This window comes from Mastomys coucha, unplaced genomic scaffold (genome assembly GCF_008632895.1).
Source record: "Mastomys coucha isolate ucsf_1 unplaced genomic scaffold, UCSF_Mcou_1 pScaffold7, whole genome shotgun sequence".
Classification (NCBI taxonomy): domain Eukaryota; kingdom Metazoa; phylum Chordata; class Mammalia; order Rodentia; family Muridae; genus Mastomys; species Mastomys coucha.
Genome location: NW_022196913.1, coordinates 45,301,248 through 45,307,247, shown reverse-complemented (window position 1 = coordinate 45,307,247; position 6,000 = coordinate 45,301,248).

Sequence of the window (6,000 nt, the reverse complement as noted above, 5' to 3'; positions counted from 1 at the left end):
TTTTTTCTGATTCTTTTAAAGATGTGAGTTTTTTTATCCTGTACATGTGTACATGTGTACACATTTGTGTGTGTACATGTGTGTGAGCATACTCATAGACACCTGAGGCCTAGAAGAAAGCACCAGGGGTTTTCTCTGTCACTTTCCACTTGTTTCCTTGATATAGAATCTCTCCCTATACTTGGGGATCAGCCAAGTTGGAAAGCAATAAACCTCAGAGATCCCTATTCCCCTCCTTGGAGCTGGAGTTACATTGGTGCCCAGGGTGACCAGTCGGTTAAGTGGGCGCTGGTGATCTGAATTCCTGTCCTCAAGATGGCAGAGCAAACACTCGTAACCATCTCTCCAGACCCTGTCTTCTAATTCCTTCAACGTATTTTGTCTATTAAGTTAGCTACAATAATATTTCTATGCTGGCTCTCAGTCTGATAATAGATAACTTCATCTTCACTTTCTGGAATTTTACTTTTAAGAATACCATGTTCGTGGTAGGGTTTTGGTGAGTGGTTATAACTGACTTTTGTATGAATTGCCTCATGAATAGTCTCCTCCCTTTGCTTGTTTGGAACAAACAAAGTTCCTGGACATTCTGATTGGCATTTCAGACAGGCTGATCTTGCTGATGTCGTGGCAAGGGGTGTGGCTTTTTTGGTACATTTGGGGTGTTCCTTCATCTTAAAGACATCTTCTTGAAGTGTGTAGAAATGGTGCCAGTCTTTTCTTAATTATTTTTTTTTCAGACCTTAGAGAACCTGTAATACCTTTCCATTCCTATGTGGAACAGGATACATATATATTGTCTAATGAAAACATTTTCATTTTTTTAGATTAAAAATATCTATACAGATCAACCTGGCACCGATATTGCTGGAGAAAGATAAGAGAGGAGGTCAACAACAGAGGTGAAGAGAGAAGGAGGCTGCAGGGCCTGTCCTGGCTACAGACTTTAATCTGAGTCCCTGTCAAAAAAAAAAAAAAAAAAAAAAAAGGCTTCTTGAGGCTGGAAAACATCTCATCAGATTTGTGGTTTCTCAGTTTCCCACTGCTTGTATGATGGATAGCTGGAGACAAAGGGGGGTCATAAGGAACTCATTTAGAAAATGTTCTGCAGAGGCCAAATGCTGTTTTGCAGAGTGGTGGGAAGAGAGTGCTACCAAGAAAGCAGCCGGATGAAGACTCTGCAGGCCCTGGTGCCTGACCTGGTTTGTGGGGTGAGGGAGGAGTTATCTTGGGATATGTGGACTTTAAGGTCACAATGAGACATCCAAGAGGAGATAGTGTTTGTTTGTTTGTTTGTATGTTTGTTTGTTGAAGCAAAGTCTCACTTCGTAAGCCTGTAGGCTAGCTGGCCTTGAACCCACAAAGACCCACGTGCTTCTGCTGAGACTATAGGCATGCTTACCATGCCCAGTTCTTCTGAGAAGAGATGCTGAACAAGTTAGACACACATGTGGGAAGGGGAAATAAATGTTGGCAGATTTAACTCTGGGAATTGCCGTGTTAAGGAGATGGCTCAGTGGGTGTCGGTGCTTGCTGTCAAGCCTGATCACCTGAGTTCCATCCCTGGTGCCTACATGACACCTGAGTTTGATCCCTGGAGCCTACATGCTGTGAGAAGCGAACCAACTCTCACAAACTGTCTTTGGACCTTCATACCATGGCATGCATGTGCCTATACACACTCACACTGTAAGTAACTTTAAACTCTCTTTTAAAATGTAGGGAATTGCTGTGTATGGGTTGTAGCTGTGAGGAAGTCACTCAATCTAGCCTACAGTTTGCTATTGTTTGTCTTTTTTTTTTGAATTAGCACACAAAGTAATAAATTTTATTATGGCATTTTCTTTAATTAAAATTTATTTATTTATTTATTTATTTGGAAGTTAGGCGCACATGCTGTAGTGTGCATGAGGAGGTCAGAGGACCACTTAGAGGGTCACTTCCATCCTTCTATCATGTAAGTTCCAGGGACTGGACTCAAGACTTCACTCTTGTAAGCAAGAACCGCTCCCCTCTGAGCCATCTCACTGGCCCCAATATGTCCCTTTTGTACTTTGATTTTCCCTTTGTGATGGTCAGTTTTTGTCAGTTTGGCATAAACTAGAGCCACCTGAGGAGAAGGAATCTCAATTGAGGGACTGTCTTTATCAAACTGGCCTGTGGTCATGTCTGGGGCGGGGGGGGGGGGGGGGGGGGGGGGGGGGCGGTGTTATTCTCTTAGTTGATGATTGATATGGGAGGGGCTGGGTCACTGTGGGCAACACTGCCCCTAGCAAGTAATTCTGGACTGTATAAGAAAGCAAGCTGGGCAAGTCATGAAGAGAAGCCAGTCATCAAGGGTCCTCTGTGGCATTTGCTTCACTTTCTCCCTCTAGGTTCCTGCCTTCAGCTCCTGCCTTGGCATACATGATAGGCGTATAAAACCTCCTGCCCTGACATACATAATACATCCTATATGTAACTTGTAGGCTGAAAGAAACCCTTTCCTCCACCAAAGTTGGTTTGGCCATGGTGTTTACCACAGCAACAGAAACCAAACTAGGACAGCAGTCTTCTCCATCACACGCCTCCTCCAGCCTTGCGCCCTTCCACCCTAAGAGCCCGCTTTCAGCATTCTTGTTACAGGTATTCTATTACACCCCACCCCTTGACTCAAACCCTCTTATTTCCTCAATGTGGTCCCCTTTCTAGTTATGGTCCATCTATCCAGACTTACATGCTCATATTACATACGTTAGAAGCTAGAGTCCACATAGTAGAGCTATCATATAGTATGCATCTTACTTATCACTTCATACAAGAGTATCCAGAACCATTAATTTTTCTGCAAATGTTGTTTTCTGTATGACGAAATAAATTCCATTTTGTATTTATACCACATTTTCATTAGCCATTTGTCTGTTGATGAACATAGTCTGCTCCAAATTCTTTGCTATTGAGAATATAAAGTAAAAATAAACATGGTATTCGGTAGGACATCAGACCCCTTTACGTATCTGTTTTAAGTGTGTTTTAGAACACCCTCATGTTTTGCTCTATCTGGCCCAGCTCCCATTTGCCCTAGAGCACAGAGAGAAGTAAAGTCATGTGCCATTTACCATCTAGGGATGTGTTGTAAGAAATGTGTCACCAAGCAGTTTCATTTTGTGCAAACACCACAGAGGGACTTACGTAACTCAGATAGGTCAATCACTACCCCTAGTCTCTTCACACCATCAAGATGTGGTAAACACAAGATTTGCATGTGGCCTGTTATAGCTGCCCCTCCCCCAGTAGGCTAGAAGATTTATGCTTTAAAGTAACACTACAAAGATGGTATAGTAAATGTACAGACAAGTAGTAGATGATTGTGTTTGTCCATCTTTGTATGTGCTGTAATTGTCTACAAGGTAGCAGGTGTGTTTGTGCCTCGTTGCCACAACACAAGAGAAAAGCTTTGGGCTGAAAAATGAAGCTATTCTAAAGAGACGTTCTGTCTCCAGGTCTGACTATCAGACTATTGAAACAGGAGAGCAATGAGAATTCCCCACCATCAGATTGTCACTCTGGGGGAATGAGAGGGTACCAGCCAGACAGGAACTTGTCTTCCAGAAAGAGATTCCACAGAGTTCCTACAGCTTGTCAGTCCACCTTACAGAAGGAAATTGAAAGCCCCACACAGTGATGAATGGGCCCTAGCTTGATGGAGTCTGCTTAGATGTGGATATGCAAAGTCCTCTATTTAAACATTAATCTTACTTCAAGACCCCAAAGATGGACTTGAGGGAGATTCACTGGCTCACTCTGTTCTTTTCAATATGTCTACATTGAGTAAATCTCCCTTTGCTGTTTTCCACTATTAATTGGACTTTGTAAATTGCCTTATTAAGGATGGGTGGCTGAACTTTGGTTGGCGAACAGGCTGCAAGGCCAAACCTGAGATGCTAGGATGGCTGTGGACATCATTAGGCAGTAAGGACCTTTCAACTTCATCACAACCTTCTAGAGCCACTGTGCTTAGCCTACCATTATATTGTTTTAAGATAAAAAGTCCCACTCTGTAGCCCAGGCTGGCCTTGAACCTTTAGCAATCCTCTTATGTCAGCCTCTTTTTGTTATTGGTGGTGGTCGTAGTAGTTTTTCAGACAGGGTTTCTTGACCATCCTAGAACTAGCTCTATAGACAAGAGTGGCCTAGAACTCTCATAGATCCACCTGCCTTTGCCCACAAGTGCTGAGACTAAAGATGTGTGGCATCACCACCCTGCTTACCTCAATCGCTTGAGTACTGGGACTATGACGTGAGCTACTGTGTGCACATGTGCATTTCCTTGTTAATAATAGCACAACTGCACCAGATGCAGCTGTGTCTCAACCTTGAATGGGAAGTGATCTCTGTGATAGCGTATCAAGTTCTTCGAGTAGTGGTACAGCTGTGTCACATGGTACCGGTTTTTAACTGGGAAGCTTATGGGACAAAAATATACGTATAATTGCAAGCAAAAAAGTAAAGAGATTTCCATCTATTTTACTTTTTTTTTTTTTTTTTTTTTTTTGGTTTTTGCAAGACAGGGTTTCTCTGTATAGCCCTGGCTGTCCTGGAACTCTGTAAACCAGGCTGGCCTCGAACTCAGAAATTTGCCTGCCTCTGCCTCCCAAGTGCTGGGATCTATTTTACTTTTGTTATGTCTTCAGAGACAACCTTAGAGGAGGCTGATGGCTTGGGAGTGGAGAGAATCTGAGGTGGTCATCGCAGGCGGTAGAGGTGTTCAGACAATGACTCATCCTTGTTAGAGCCTGGGTGGTATCGAGGCCAAGTGGATCAGCAGACAGTGATTGTGCCCAGCCTGCTACAGCAATACTTAGGGCAGGGATGGAGATGCTGGGTGCCTGACTCCATCCTGAGACTTCTCATGTCCAACTAAACAGTAGGTAAAGGAGAGAAAATCTGAGAAGGTAAGAGAGGTTCATGTGAGAGATCATCCAAAGGGAGTGGAAGTGCTGAGCATCGTGGAGCGGGAGGCAGTTTAAGAGGGTGTCTACTTTGCCCTCTGTTCGCACGGCCAAACACATGTTCCCTCTGTTGATGGCCAAACACAAAAGCGAAGGGTCTTCTCTCTTCAGTTCTTGCCTCAGATAAGATATGGAGTCTGTCTTTGCTGGTTGAGCCGTTAGCCACTTGGAGCTGGAGCCAACAGGCGTCTCTGGAAACGCCTGCCTTCCCAGTGTTCTCCTGTGTGGGGATCTGAAGCTGCTGGCTCCTTTGTCTTGTCTCCATGCTAAAACTGATTTGTGGTCAGACACTATTTAGGGAGCTATTTTTCTCACATAGGATGGACACCATGCAATGATGCAATCGCTGACTTTTTACCTCTTGGTTAATCTGTCTTTTATTAACAGGAACTTCTGCCTACCATAAGCTCTCAAGTGTTGAAAAACGAAAATGTATTTCTCCTTTTTATATACATTATGAGGGAAATGAAACCTGGAAGAGATGGAGAAAAAGAGAGAAATAAGTGGGCAAAGATGTGTAAGTTGGAGCATCGGATACAATTAGGCAAGCTTCAGGTGGGGTAAAGAAACAGCTGGATTGGACATGATTTCTTGGAGCAATGGGTAGCATGGAGGAGGATGTGATTACAAATATTTCCTTTATCATAACATCCCTATTCTATCTAACTAGAGAATTTTATTGTGGGCTCGTGCAATGAGACCTGAAAAAATTGCTACATTTCAAATAGTATGTCTTGAGTGTTCTGTGTATAACTTGCTAGATGTATGACCACTTCTGTCTTTGCAAAGGGAAAATCTTAAGATGGCTCCTATTCTAGGACCTTAGTGATAAACTGAGACGATCCACCAAAAGCTCTCTTGTGCCAGGGTTCTCAGGATTGCTTAACCCCTCCAAGGGTTTGAGAACCATTGTCCTAGTGCTGGCCCCCACACAAATGGTAGGGTAGTAGTAAATGTTGTTTCATGGGTCTAAACAGGTCCCTCCATTTAACTATGTATGATGGCTAAT